Source organism: Trachypithecus francoisi, unplaced genomic scaffold (assembly GCF_009764315.1).
Source record: "Trachypithecus francoisi isolate TF-2019V2 unplaced genomic scaffold, Tfra_2.0 Lachesis_group10, whole genome shotgun sequence".
Taxonomy (NCBI): Eukaryota; Metazoa; Chordata; class Mammalia; order Primates; family Cercopithecidae; genus Trachypithecus; species Trachypithecus francoisi.
The window spans coordinates 64,891,055-64,907,210 of NW_022681455.1; the positions used below are offsets into that span (position 1 = coordinate 64,891,055).

At 39.4% G+C, this 16,156-nt stretch overlaps 1 long non-coding RNA gene across 1 annotated transcript; it reads right to left on the reverse strand.

Moving 5' to 3' along the window:
* Positions 1-4,220: 4,220 nt before the first annotated feature.
* LOC117088724 lies at positions 4,221-5,835 on the reverse strand. Its single transcript, XR_004439290.1, has 2 exons — positions 5,504-5,835; positions 4,221-5,414 (listed from the first exon to the last, which is right to left on the reverse strand). It is a non-coding gene; the product is annotated as an uncharacterized LOC117088724 (long non-coding RNA).
* Positions 5,836-16,156: the final 10,321 nt, after the last annotated feature.

Sequence of the window (16,156 nt, forward strand, 5' to 3'; positions counted from 1 at the left end):
TGGACATGGGGCATATGAGTAAAGTCAATTTGCCAATCTTGTGCAGGGGTGAACCCTCGTGCTTGACACGTAGGGAAAAGAGGAGGTTTGGGAAAGCCCTGGGGGGTAGTGGACTGGCATATAGCACACTGAGAGGTGATTGTTTTAAGGATGGATTTCCAGGCTGGAAAAGAAATGAGAGATTCTAAAAGGCAGAATAAAGGTTTATATTCTACATGGAAGTGGTCATGAAAGGACGAGAGAATAGAGTAAGCTTGAGAGGCAGAGAGAAGGAGCTTTCCATGATCTAAAAAATAGTTGCCTTGAGTGGGAAGTGACTGGTAGGTTAAGGTTTTAGAAAGGCAATAGGTAGGAGTGATAGATGAGAAGGAGAAATATTGGCCACTGGGAGCAGATACTAGGGAGTTTGCTGCTTTTTTGGCTGTTTTATCGACATTCATAGGTATTTCCTGGGGCAATGGGGTCAGAGGTTTTTGGCGTCCTTTGCAATGGATTACTCCGGTTTTGGCTGGAAGGAGGGAAGCTTAAAGGAGGGCTTTTATTAAGGGGGCATTGATAATAGAGAACCTTTGTGTAGTGAGGAAACCTCTTTCTGCCCAGATGACAGCATGGTGGTGGAGAACGTGGAAGGCGTATTTGGATTTGGAATAGATATTAACATGCAGTCCTTTGGTAAGAGTTAGGGCACAAGCTAGTGCTATTAATTTAGCTTGTTGAGAAGTTGCAGATGGGGAGAATGTGGCAGTTTCAATGATAGATGAGTGAGACACAACAGCATAGCCAGCTTTACCTGGTGATGATCAATTGGTTTTTGAAGAACTGCTGTCAGTAAACCAAATGTGGCCTGGGTCAGGGATAGGGAAAAGGGAAATATGGGGAAAAGGACAGGAGGCTATGTGGATTAAGGAAATAGAGTTGTGTGGATCGGGATTTGTAGTGGGTATTAAGTGAGAGGCTGGGTTGAAGTCCAGTCCAAAGGCAATGGTTAGTTACCGTGGGATTTTTGATAAAGTGTGAATAGAGTTGGAGGAGGCAGGGGACTGAGAGTATGTGTTTTATGTATGAGGAGGAAACTAAGTCTCGGAGATTGTAAGAGTTATAAAGGGTGAGTGAGGCATAGCCTGTGATTTTGAGAGACTCTAAGAGTATAAGGGCTGCTGCCGCTGCGGTATGCAGACATGATGTCTAACCCAGGACTATAAGATGAAGCTGTTTGGATAAATAGGCTACTGGTTGCAGGTCTGGTCCCTGAGTAAGAATACCTATAGTGCAGCCCTGCGTTTCTGTTGTGTGAAGGAAAAATGGTTGAGAGGAGTCGCGGCATGCTAGATTGGGGGCTATCTAGGGCCTTTTTTAGAGAGTAAGAGGAGGGGCAAGGGAAGGAGTTAGGATCTGTGGGTTCAGCTAAATTTCCTTTTGTGAGTTTATGGAGTGGTTTGGTTAGGATGGCAAAACCTGGTATCCAAAGGCAGAAGTATCCAACAATGCCTAAGAAGGAGAGGAGTTGCTGTTTGGTCGTGGGGATTGGAGTTTGGGAGATTAGCTGGATATGGTCTGCCGGAAGTGAATGTGTATGTTGATGGAGGATTATATCAAAATAGGTAATGCTAGGGGAAGAAATTTGAGCTTTGGAGGGGGATACTCTGTACTCCTTTGAGTAGAGATGTTGAAGAAGCAGGATAATGTCTTGATGGGAATATTGGTAAAAGGGGCTGCAAAGAAGGTCATCCATGTATTGAATGAGATGGGAAACAGACAGATGAAAAGAAAGCAGGACATGGGAGAGGGCCTGGCTAAAGTGGTGTGGGCTATTTCTGAAACCTTGGGATAGAAGGGTCCAGGTGGGTTGTTGGGACTGGTGGGTGTCAGAGTCAGTCCAAGTAAAGGTGAAAAGGGGCTGGGAAGAGGGATGTAAGCGGATGGGAAAGAAGGCATCTTTGAGGTCAATAACAGAATAGTGAATTGTGGAAAAGGGTATTGAAGATAGGAGAGTATAAGGGTTTGGTACATGATGGATGGGGAGGACAATCTGATTAATGAGACGATGGTCTTGGACTAGCCCGTATGACTTATTTGGTTTTTGAACAGGTAGGATGGGAGAGTTGTAAGGGGAGTCTGTAGGAACTAAGAGGCCATGCTGCACTGAATGGGTAATAACAGGCTTTAGGCCCCTTATGGGGTAGTGGTGTTGAGCAGGATAGGGTTGGTTTTGTGTTAATGGGATGATAAGGGGTGAATGGTCAGTGCAAGGGAAGGAATGGAGATATCCCATACTTTAGGGATGAAAGGGGAGGTTGGAGGAAGGGTTGGAACTGAATAAAAGGGTAGCTATGAGATGTGGTTATAGTCTGTTATGCCCAGACCGTTTGTTCCCCGAAGAAGACCACCAGAGTCCAGAGTCAAAGCCAAGCGGCAAGGATCTTTAATGCAAGTTCGAACTTGGTCCCTCCGTTCCAAAACATACAAGAGGGCCTGGAACAATGCGTGCGCTTGCTTTTTATAGCTCGAGGTAAACAGGACTTGTCAGGTTACAGAGGAACAAGGCATTTCTCTAGGCTACAGCATTACAATTGGTTTACATGTTAATGTGAAGTTATGCTTTTAGCAGCCTTCTTATCAGTTCCTGCGCTTTTACAAACGGTTGTAACCTTATTGGAGCTTCCCCAGGTGTTGTTTTTCTTAATGTGTTTGTGTCAGGCAGGCATATGGGGCTCAGGACGTTGGGACAAAATAGAGGATTGTGTGTACTGGGCCCAGGACTAAGATATGTGGCAGACACTGGTAATTAGAGCAGGACAGAGACTTTCACAACGTTTGTCCTTACAATGTCTGGAGTCTATAGATAACCTTAATCGGTTAGGTCCGGGGTCGATCTTTAACTCGGCTCAGGGCGCCGCCCGGGCTGTTTGCCTGTGGACTTCATTTCTGCCTCTTAGTCTCTTCATTTGATCTCTTTCAAGTCCAGGAATAGTCACGGAGGCAGATAATTTAGTTAAAATATCTCTGCCTAATAAGGGGACTAGGCAGGTGGGGATAACTAGGAAAGAGTGCAAAAAGGGGTGTTGCCTGATTTGACACCAGAGTTAGGGAGTTTTAAGGCGTTTAGAAGTTTGGCTGTCAGTACCCACAACAGTTGTCAGGGCAAGGGAAACCGGCCCTTGAAAAGAAGGTAAGGTGGAGTGGGTAGTCCCTGTATTGATTAAGAATGGGACAGACTGGCCGGGCGCGGTGGCTCAAGCCTGTAATCCCAGCACTTTGGGAGGCCGAGACGGGCGGATCACGAGGTCAGGAGATCGAGACCATCCTGGCTAACACTGTGAAACCCCGTCTCTACTAAAAAATAGAAAAAAATAGCCGGGCGAGGTGGCGGGCGCCTGTAGTCCCAGCTACTCGGGAGGCTGAGGCAGGAGAATGGCGGTAAACCCGGGAGGCGGAGCTTGCAGTGAGCTGAGATCCGGCCACTGCACTCCAGGCCGGGCGACAGAGTGAGACTCCGTCTCAAAAAAAAAAAAAAAAAAAAAAAAAAAAAAAAAAAAAAAAAAAAAGAATGGGACAGACACCCTCCACCAAAAGAGTTACCCGAAGCTCAGCATTCCCAGTGGTCTAGGGGGTCTCCCAGACTCTCAGGCAGCGTCAGTCTTCAGCCGCTAAGCCAACGAGATCTGGGAAGGAGTCCGTAGGGGAGCTTTGAGTTTGAGCTCCAGGAGGTCCGGAAGTGGTGATAAGTGTCGGTTCCACTTCCAGTGAGGGCTAGCACAGGCGGGGCACGGGTTAGGAGGAATCTCAGGCTACTACAGGCATTCCTTAGCCCAGTGGCCAGGTTTTTGATGCTTGAAGCAAGGTCCTGGAGGGGCTGTTAGATCCTGCGTTTGGACACCCTGAAGTTCTTGCAGGTAGGCAGTGCAGCTGGGGTTTGTCTTATGGCGGAGGGAAGCATCTATAGTTCTGAAATGCGCTGTCTCAGGTCAGCCTCTTCCCTATTATTGAACACTTTGAAGGCGAGGTTGATTAATTCCTGTTGTGGGGTTTGAGGGCCAGATTCTAATTTTTGAAGTTTCTTTCTACTGTCAGGAACTGACTGGGTAATAAAATGCATGTTAAGAATAAAAGGGACTTCTGGACCTTCAGGGTCTAGTGCTGTATATTGCCTGAGGGTGGCCATAAACTGAGCTGGATTTTTATCTTTGTTCTGAGGGTTTTTTTGTTATTTGTTTGTTTGTTTTTTTAGTTAGTCATAATTGACAGCTTTACATGCAGCCTTCTGAAGTCCTTGAAGTAGGCAAGAGATCATGTAGTCCCGGCTGGCTATGCCGTGGTCTTGGGCCTGGTAAGTCCATCCGGGGTCTTCACGAGATACTGCCCTAGAATCTTCTTGGAGGCCAGTCTCAAGGCACTGGCGGTTATCAGCATTAGATTGAGCTAGGGTGCAAACCCGCTCTTGCTCCTCAGGAGTGAGAGTAGAGGTGAGGATGACGTTTAAGTCAATCCAAGTAAGATTATAGGACTGGGTTAAGTATTGGAATTCTTGTATACATTTGATGGGGTCAGATGGGAAAGAGCCTAGATGTTGGCTAATTTGGGAAAGGTCGAACAGGGAGAAAGGGACCTGAACCTGAACTATGCCTTCGGTTCCTACCACCTCTGGAAGGGGAAATTGCTAGGCAGGGGCCTGGGGGTTGGCCACAGGCCCAAATTGTAAGCCAGACCCGATGTGAGGAACGGTGGTAATGGGAGGGATATAAGGTGGTAGGTTGTGTGTAGAAATAGACTCTGGGGGAGAATTAGGAGCAGATTCGGATAGGTGGTGGTGGGGAGAAAGATCGAAGGGGTCAACAGACAAAGAGGAGTCAGCATCGCCAGTGGAAGAAGAAGGCGTAGACAGAAAAGAAATAAGGAAAATTTGGGATGGATTACATTGGGAGCATAGGCTAGGGAGAGGTCGTAGTGTAAAAAAATGCCTGGATGTAGGGTACGTCAAACCATTTGCCTATTTTGCCATAGAAGTTATCTAAGTCCCACAAAATAGAGAAATTGAAAGTGCCCTTTTCTGGCCACTGAGAGCCATTGTCTAATTTATATTGGGGCCAGGACACGTTACAGAAAAAAAAAAAAAACTAGATGTTTAGCCTTTAGATTGGGCGCAAGCTGAAGAGGTTTGAGGTTTTTGAGAACACAAGCCAGAGAGGAGGAAGGAGGGATAGAGGGCGGAAGACTGCCCATGATAGAAAAGGAAAGATTTGGGGGGAAAGAAAGAGACAAGGAAAAGAGCAACCACTAGGATCCTCAGTGGGCATCCCCAATGGAGGTCCCGGGTTGTGTGACTGGCAAATGGCCAAGGCAGGCGTCCCTGGCATTGACCAAACACTGAGAGAAGACTGTCTTCCCAAGAGGAGTCCGTGACCAATGTTGGATTTCTGAAACACGGATAAGAGGAAGGTTCCTTGTTTCAATTTTGAAAAGAGAAAAAGGGAGGGAGAGATGAGGAGAGATGGAGGCAGCTTACCCGATGCACATACAGAGGCCGGAGTGCTCGCGGGGCTGGTCTGAGGTCCTGAGGTCGAGGGAAGTCTCTTGCACAGGAGAACTTGGCACGGGGAGGCTGGGGAGAGGTCTCCCGGAGGAGTTCCCCTATCCCGGGCTTTCGGCACCAAATGTTATGCGAGCGTCTAATTAAAGAGACAACCTGAACAGGCTCAGTGTGAGCAACAAGGCTCTTTATTCACCCGGGGGCGAGTGGGCTGAGTCTGAAAAGGAAGTCAGCAGAGGGTAATGGGGTTGGAGCTAGTTGTATCGGTTAGGGGTAAGCACTGGAAAGTTACAGTTAGGAGCCGTTTATTGCGGGCAGAAGAAGAATGTCATGAGGTACATTATCACAAACTTACAGAGCACAGTGTCACGATTATGCAGTAATATCACATTTATTTTAATTATTGAGGTTTTATAATTTGTTTGAACATCTGGTAACAATTGTTCCATTCATTGCTGTTCCATTTTATGCCTTTTGTGGTCATTCTTGCTTGCTTAATCTTCAAACTGATTGTTATAATGAACTTGTCTAACTCAGGCAAAACAATCAGACAAATAAATAAAAGCAAAAACTTAATGGTATTGTCATTTTTTGCATTAAATTAACTTGGGAAGGAATGACATCGTTATGGTATTGAAGTTTCTTATTCAAAGATGATGTAGGCATTCTCATTTGCTTAAGCTACTTTTGTGTCTTTTGGAAGTCTTTTACAACAGTCTTAGCAAGATTTTGGATGTTTTTCATTAAGTTTATGGTTAGGCCATCAGATTTGTTTTACTATACTTTCCAGATATTGTTGCTGTCAGTGATTTGGCCCTAACTGCATGTATTTTGGGACTCATGGAGTTACTTTGTCACTTGGTTTTATGGTGTATGTTGGCTGTGATAATTTTTGTTGTTTTACTCATTTTTATGCTATATTTGGTGAGATGATTTAGGGATATTAAAAAAAAAACTGCTGCCACTGTAACTTTGCCAAGCATGCTCAAAAATTTTTGAGTCTACATATTTTCTAATATAAAATTTCTGTTACCAAATATGCAAAATATATTTCCAAGATTAGGTGATAATTATCCCAAAGACACACATCCAATCCCAGAAACAGTATAATGTATAAAATCCTGCTATTTAGTGCTTACTAGTTAAGACAGACAAAGCAAATGGAATCTGCAAGAACCAGGATAATTGATTTGGAACCAAACATTTCAGTTTGCTTTGTCCAGCTGTCCCTCTCAATATGTTATCTTTGGCCTTGTTTTTATTCCCTATCTCAAAGAAAGCAGATATTTTAGTTCACAGCAAAAATTTCCATTTAATTCATAATTGTCACATGCAGAAGAGAGTTTGTGAATTATTTTACGATATTGGCCTCAATGAAATTTAATCATGTTATATAAATTCAACTGGGGCAAGGAGTTACTGAATAAACTTACAGATTATTAACATACAACTATCTACAAGGAGAACGTAGGGAATTATTACTAGTGGAGCAGGACATGTGGAAGCCACTCATCTACTTAACAACATGATCTCTCTAGTTATGGTGGCTCTGAACAATTCTCTGGAAAAAACTATAATGCTAATTGGGCAATGCTACAATTTCCATAGAGTGGATATAAGAATAACTTCCCTCTCACAGAGTCTGGAGTTGTCTCATGCAGAAATGAAATCCTTTTAGTAATAAGATGCTGATTAAAAACAGTGGCTTACACAGGTTATTATACTTTCTCTCTCATAAAGAAATCCAGAGGAAGTCAATCCATGGTGGTTCCTTTCTACTCAGCCACTCTTAGTGTATGATTTTTTCTACCTGAGGTCACGTCACTGTCACAGGACGCTTATGGAAGAACCAGACATAACTTCTGGTGCCAAGGAAGTGGGAAGAAGACAAATATTCAGGGAAATAAGCAACTTTCTAGCTAAATTAGGGCCCTTTTCAAAAATTGTTCTCAGAAGTATTACTTTCCATTTACATTTCATTCACTCCTAGTGGCAAGGAAAGCTGAAAAAGTTTGTTGTTGTTGTTTTTCCATCCTGAAATAACGTTGTTATGCTGTTACTAAGGAAGATAAACAGAATGGATATTGAGTATGCAGCCATCCTTCTCTGCCACAGGATTAGATTACATTTACCATCTGTCTGATTGCCTCTTTTTTAGTCTGAATAAGAAAAAAAACCAATTGTAATACATGTAAGTTAAATTTTGAAGATAGCATTTTAATAGCTTTTTTTTTTTTTGCACTTTTCTTCCCTAACTACAGGTATTATTATTTATCTGTCTTTAAAAATCCAGACAAAACATAACAAAAGCATTTGTTGTTTGAGTGATTGGGCACTCATCCTGAAAAACAAACAAAAAAGAAAGAACTGTGCCATTTAATCCTTATATATATATAAATCCTTTGTTGGTTTGTGTTCTAACATGTTTAAGCATTCTACTGCTTTTTGTTTAAAAAAGTCAGTACAGCAACCATGAAAAGTTTAACACCCAGGCAGATCAAGATGAATGTGGCCATTCTTGTTAAGTAGGACATGGTTTGCTCTATAGAAAGAAGATATATTACCAGGATAAAATGATATATATATTTCTGCAACATCTTGTTACCACACTCCATTAGAAATGATTACCACCACAATGCTGTATGGGCTGAACAGGTTCATATGTCTCTAAGATGCAAGGGCAAGAAAAAGACCAGCTGCCAGGACAGTATGACTCAGTCTACTGCTCTGCCTGACCTCTGACAGGAGTAATCTCAATCAAAACTGTAACCATCACCATATTAGCCAGCGCACTTCTAACACTGGTGACTTGTTGTTGCAGCACTGGGTCTAAAAATAACAATAATCCATCAGTGTCAGTGCATGAAAAACTGAATTTCATCAGAATTTAAGAGAATTGTGGACTACACTAATACATAAAGTCCGTTTTGTTGCTGTAATTTGTTCTTTCTATTGCAGCAAGTTGGCTGCCTTCTAACATTTTACCCATTTCTCTAATCAGAGGGAAAAAATCAAATAATGTTTTTCAAAAATTTACAAATGTCTGAATATACATAAGACAGTATTTTAATACTCTGTTATTTTGAAATAATTTACCACTGACAATTGCTCTCTTGGTATTTTGAATTCAACTAATAATGAGCATATTCATAAATATATATTATTATAATATATTATTATTATTACATATTGTTCTTCCATATAAGAAGAGGTTCAATAAATATCTAATTCTAATGTTAGCCTAAAACCATATTGAAATCATTGAATTATTTAGGAGTGAATATTATGTGCTAATGAACCTCATTTTTAAAAGCTTTTATTTTAGCTTCAAGGGTACATGTGCGTGTTTGTTATATAGGTAAATTGTGTGTTATGGGGGTTTGGTTTACAGATGATTTTGCCACCCAGGTAATAAGCATAGTACCTGGTAGGTAGTTTTTGAATCCAATTTCAATCTTATAACAGCACAGAAGATTTCACAAATGAATCCCCAGCATGATCCAGCTAACAGCTGGATTGATAACAGTTATGGGGGAAATTTTGGAAGTTCAAAGGTGGACATAGAAATTGATTTAGAGTAACTCATGAATTCACTAAACTGAGTTTTTATTAACAGGCTATTTAGAGTAAATCTTTACTAACAATCAGGAACCAATCAACATTAATAGTAGAGATAATCGATCCAAATTGACACAATTATTTTTAAGTAGTTTTAAAATATTAAATGATTTTTTTCAACTTATATTGTTATTTTGCTCTTTTCAATGACTTTTTGTTTATAGTATTGTGAGTTAGAAGATTTCCTTGTGGCTTGCCATATTAGGAACAGTTGAATTTAACCATCTGGAACTACTTAAAACATCCCCTAATATTACAAATTTCTTGTCTAAAATCTGATGAAATTTGTACAATTATTCTACCGCCCTCAGAAATTAGTTGCATCAAACACATATTAGTGAACTATTTAGACATATGGGGGAAATTAAATTCAGTATTTTATATGGTTAGAAATCAGAGAAATTCAGGATCAAATGTAAGCTCTGAGACTTGATAACTGAGCTCAGTGAACTTTTTTTTCATTCAACAAATATTCATTAAGCAGTAACAGGATTTCAGGCACTAGTTTAAGAGCTGAGAGTGCTGCAATAAATACAACACGTTAAGTTCTTTATTCTCTATGGCATGATAGAGAAGTAAGAATCTAAAAACTAACACAAGCATTTCAGATGGTAACACTATTATTAAGAAGAATAAGCAGATTGAGAGCATTAGATAGCCAGTGTAGGTTGTAGGGACATTTTAGTAGCTGCAGAAAGGAAGTGACAGAGAACAGGAGGGAAGTATAGCAAGGAAGCATGCAAGGTTATTATACAACAAGCAAGGGAGACAGGAGGTGAAGTTATGGAGGAAACCAAGAATCAGATCATTTGGGTGTTTGGACCATAATAAGCACTTTGGATTTGGGATTCAACTGCTACTTTTATCTGACTGACAGTGTTTTTGTGGTTGTTGTTTTGAAACAGAGTCTCACTCTATCATTCAGGCTGGAGTTCAATGGCGTGGTCTCAGCTCACTGCAACCTCTGCCTCCTGATTCAAGCGATTCTTCTTCCTCAGTCTCCCGAGTAGCTGGGACTACAGGAGTGTGCCACCACATTCAGCTAATTTTTATATTTTTAATAGAGATACGGTTTCAGTATATTGGCCAGGGTGGTCTCAAACTCCTGACCTTGTGATCCGCCCTTCTTGGCCTCCCAAAGTGGTGGGATTACAGCTGTGAGCCACTGCGCCCGGCCCTGACTGACAGTTTTTAAAAGATCACACTGGCTACTTATCTTAGTCAGTTGATATTATAATTTTGACCTGGGTGGCTTTAAGAACAAACATTTATTTTTTAGACTTTTGGTGGCTGGAAATCTGAGATCCTGGAACCAGTATGGTTATTTTGTTAAAGAGGACCCTCTTCCTGTTATAAACAGCACCTTTTCACTGTGCCCTCACATGGTGGACAGAGAACTAGCTCACCTCTCTTATTCTTTTTAAAAGGGCATTAATTCGATTAGGAGAACCTCACCCTCCTGACTTAACCTAAAGCTTATGACCTCCTAAAGGCCTCATCTCCAAGTACCATAGCACTGAGGATTAGGGTTTCAACATAAATTTTGGAGCGACATAAACATTCAGTCCATGGCACTATCATAAAAAGAGTAGAATGTGTGAGCACAGGAGAAAGAGAAAAGGTCTTATGGCAAAGAAACTGATTAGCAAATATTACAATAGTCTAAACTCTAGTCAGTAAAAGCTAATGGTTTAGATCATAGCATAGTGGTAGAAGTAGTAAAAAGTGGCCAATTATTAGACAAGCTGACAGTCTTTGCTAAAGTATTGTATAGGGATTGTGAGAAAAGCTTGACGTAAAGAACAACTTGATTAGCTTCTCCAAACTTTCATCTTCTCAAATATGCAGTAGAGAGCTTATTTACCATAATATGGAGTTGGGAAAACTAAATTTCAATGTAGGAAAGCATCTACAATTATTATATGTTATAAAGTCAACATATGTACTATAAAATAATGATTATATTATTGTATAATATAGAACAAGTAGCAATGTTAATTTGAGACCCAGGACAAAAATTGTTTTAAAATCCTCCAGTAATAGGCAAACTAAAGTTGCAGAACTTGGCTTTTCTACATCCATATAGGGATTTTCCATCCCAAACACTTTTGTTCATATGTCTCTACAGTTAGTACTTTCATATCTGCCTTTTTAATCAGGTAGAATCAGTTTTAATTCATGACAAGTTATATTACTTTAGAAGTCATCTATCTTCTGTTTCCTTTAGAGTCAGTCAACTGATCCTGAAACCAGAAGACAGCACTGCTTCTCATCCTTATTCAGTGGTGGCATACTCAGTAGATGATAGAGCTATGTGGCACTTCGTGATACATTGCATTTGTATAATTATTATAAGAAAGTTTTAAAAAGTAAATAGTAGAGACAGTGTAAAATTGACTTTGTATTAATATTTAAATAAAATATTTTCAGATTTCTAGACAGATAGTTGACCTTCCTTCCATTAATATCTATCTATCTATCATCTAAGTATGCTTTTAATTTTTAATACTGTTGTATACTTGAAATGTCTACATTCAATTCCTAATCATGTTATATTTCTCCAGGGGGAGATTATTTATTCTTGAGGAAAACCATCAATAAGAACATTTTGAAAACAAGAAAAAGAAGAACATTTGAAAACAAGATTATTTCCTTAGTCTGGAAATAGTCTAACTATTAATAATTTGTAGCCTCTTGTAGATAAAACTGCTCATCAAAATTATATGTATGATTTTATGTGAATATGTGGACCTACATTTTTAGAAGGGAATTTAATATTCTTTTAAAACATGAGAAAAATAAATAAGAATAATGGGTTTTATGTATGTAATTTCCATCTCTCAGAAATGGGCAATAGTTTCAAATGTTTTTTATTTATTTATTTTAAATTTATTCATTTTTCTGAACAACTATGACTTTAAAACTATCTTTTAGGTAATCAGTTTCTTCCTGGCTTAGTCTTGTGAGGGTGTATTAGGATTTTTCTATATCTTCTAGGTTTTCCAGTTTGTGTGTGTAGAAGTGTTTATAGTAGTTTTTCTTTTTTTTTTTTTTTGTCGTTTCTTTCTTTCTTTTATTTTTCTAGATGGAGTCTTGCTCTGTCACCAAGGCTGGTGTACAATGGCTCAATCTCAGCTCACTGCAACCTCCACCTCCTGAGTTCAAGCAATTCTCCTGCCTCAGCATACTGAGTAGCTGGGATTACAGGTGCATGCTACCATGCCTGGCTAATTTTTTATATTTTTTGTAGAGATGGGGTTTCACCATGTGAACCAGGATGGTCTTGATCTTCTTATCTTGTGATCCACCTGCCTCAGCCTTCCAAAGAGCTGAGATTACAGGTGTCAGCCACAGAGCCCTGCTTTTTATAGTAGTGTTGGGAACAGGCCCCCAAATCTGGCCATAAACAAGCCCCAGAACTGGCCATAAACAAAATCTCTGCAGCACTGTGACACGCTCATGATGGCCATGATGCCCATGGTGGAAGGTTGTTGGTTTGCCAGAATGACGGCAAGGAACACCTGGCCCACCCATGGCCGAAAACAGCTTAAGGCATTCTGAACCACAAACAATAGCATGAGTGATCTGTGCCTTAAGGACATGTTTCTGCTGCAGATAACTAGTCAGAGTCCATCCCTTTGTTTTCTGTTTCAGTTAATCTATAATCTATAGAAACAATACTTATCACTGGCTTGCTGTCAGTAAATACGTGGTAAAACTTGGTTTGCGGCTCTCAGCTCAGAAGGTTGTCAACCCCCTGATTCCCACTCCACACACTATATTTCTGTGTGTGTGTCTTTAATTCTTCTAGCGCCGTTGGGATAGGGTCTGCATGACCAAGCTGGTCTCGGCAAGTAGTTTCTAATAGTTGTTTTTATTTTTGTGGGGTCAGTAGCAACATTACCTTTGCCATTTCTAATTGTTTCTCTTTTTTCTTCTCTTTTCTTCTTTATTAGTCTAGCTAGTGGTCTTTTTTATTACTAAAAAAACAACTATTGAATTCATTGCTCTTTTGAATGGTTTTTCATGTCTCAAGTTCCTTCAGTTTAGCTCTGGTTTGTTATCTTTTGTCTTCTGCTAGCTTTGGGCTTGATTTGTTCTTGCTTCTCTAATTCTTTCAATTTGAAGTTAGATTGTTAATTTGAGATCTTTCTAACTTTTTAATGTGAGCATGTATTACTATGAGTTTTCCCTTTAATATTGTCTTAGCTGTGTCCTAGAGATTCTGATATGTCATATCTTTGTTTTTATTAATTTCAAATAACTTACTGATTTCTGACTTAATTTTATTATTTACCCAAAAGTCATTTAGGACCATGTTGTTTAAGTTTCATGTAATTGCATGGTTTTGAGCAATTTTCTTTTCTTTTCTTTTCTTTTTTTTTTGAGACTGAGTCTCACTCTGTCACCCAGGCTGGAGTGCAGTGGTGCAATCTTGGCTCACTGCAAGCTCCGCCTCCTGGGTTCATGCCATTCTCCTGCCTCAGCCTCCTGAGTAGCTGGGACTACAGGTACCTGCCACCACGCTTGGCTAGTTTTTTCTATTTTTTAGTAGAGATGGGATTTCACCATGTTAGCCAGGATGGTCTCAATGACCTCAATCACCTGACCTCGTGATTGACCCACCTTGGCCTCCCAAAGTGCTGGAATTATAAGCATGAGCCACCACGCCCAGCTGATTTTGAGCAATTTTCTTAATCTTGACTTCTATTTTTATAATCCTGTGGTTTGAGAGTGTGTTTGGTATGATTTAGGTTCTTTTACATTTGTTGAGGATTGTTTTATGTCCAATTATGTGTTCAATTTTAGAGTATATCCCATGTGATGATGAGAAGAATGTATGTTCTGTTGCTTTTGGGTGGAGAGTTCTGAAAAGCCCTATCAGACTCATTTGGTCTAACACTGAGTATAGGTCCTGAATATTTTTGTTAATTTTCTTCCTCTGTGATAGCAGCCAGGAAGAAAATGATTCCCTGAACAGACAAATAATGAGCTCTGAAATAGAATCAGTAATAAATAGCTAACAAACAAACAAGCCCAGGACCTCATGGATTCACAGCCAAATTCTATCAGATGTACAAAAATGAGCTGGTACCCTTCCTACTGAAACTATTGAAAAGCAAAACAAATAAACAAAAATGACCAGGAGAGACTCCTCCTCAAATTATTCTTGATACCATCATCATCTTACCAAAACCTGTCAGTGACACACACAAAAAAGAAAACTTTAGGCTAATATCCTTGATAAACATTGATGCAAAAATCCTCAACAAAATACTTGCAAACTGTATCCAGCAGCATATCAAAAAGCTAATCCACCATGATCAAGCAGACTTCTTCCCTGGATGCAAAGTTGATTCAACATTCACAAATCAATAAGTGTGATACATCACATAAATAGAACTAAAGACAAAAACCACAAGATTATCTCAATAGACACAGAAAGACTTTTCATAAAATTCAACACCCTTTCATGTTAAAAACTCTCAATAAATTAGGTATTGAAGGAACATACCTCAAAATAACAAGTCATCTAACAATTCCATAGCTAATATTATACTGAATGAGCAAAAGCTAAAAACATTCCCCTTGAAAACCAGCACAAGACAAGGATCTTCTCTCTTACCACTTTTATACAACATAGTATTAGAAGTTCTAGTCAGGGCAATCAAGCAAGAGAAAGGAAGAAAGGCATCCAATTAAGAAGAGAGGAAGTCCAACAACCTCTGTTTGCAGAGAACATGACTCTATATGTAGAAAACCCTGTAGTCTTGGCCCAAAAACTCTTCTAGCTGATAAACAACTTCAGCAAAACTGTAGAATACAAAATCAACGTAGAAAATTACTAGAATTCCTATACACCAACAGCAGCCAAATCAAGAGCCAAATCAAAAAGTCAATCCCATTTACAATTGCCACAAAATAATAAAATACCTAGAAATACAGCTAACTAGCGAGGTTAAAGATCTCTGCAATAAGAAGTACAAACCACTCTTTCAATAAATCAGAAAAGATACAAACAAATGGAAAACCATTCCATACTCATGGATAGGAAGAATCAATATTGTGAAAATGGCTATACTGCCAAAAGCAATTTATAGATTAAATGCTATGCCTATCAAACTACCAATGACATTCTTCACAGAACTAGAAAAAAAATTATTTTAAAATTCATGTAGAACCAGAAAAAGAGCCCAAATAGCCAAGGCAATCCTAAGCAAAAAGAACAAAGATGGAGGCATCACATCATCCAGCTTCAAGCTCGATGTACTATAAGGCTACAGCAATCAAAACAGATGAAACTGGTACAAAAACAGATATAGACCATATGGAATAGAATAGAGAGCCCAGAAACAAGGCTGCATATCTATGACCATCTGATCTTTGTCAAAGTTAACAAAAACAAGCAATAGCGAAAAAACTCCCTATTCAATAAATGTTGCTGGGAAAACTGGCAAGCCATATGCAGAGGATTTTTACTAGACTCCTTCCTTATACCATATAAAAAATATTCAAAATGGATTAAAGACTTAACTGTGAATCCCAAAACTACAGAAATTCTGGAAGACAACCTAAGCAACACCATTCTGGGCATAGGAGTGGGCAAAAATTTTATGACAAAGACACCAAACGCAATTGTAACAAAAGCAAAAATTGACAAGTGGGAGCTTTGGCACAGCAGAAGAAACTATCAGACAACCTGCAAGGTGGGAATAAATTTTTGTAATCTATGCTTCTGACAAAGGTCTAATATCTAGCATCTATAAGAAACTAAACAAATTTACAAGAGAAAATAAACAACCACATTTAAAAATGGGCAAAGCACATGGACACTTTCCAAAAGAAGACATACTGGTGGCCAAGAAGCATATGATAAAAAGTTCTATAAAACGAATCATTACAGAAATGCAAATCAAAACTACAATGAGATAACATCTCATGCCAGTCAGAATGGCTATTATTAAAAAGTAAAAAACAAAAACCAAAAACCAGGTACTGGCAAGGATGTGG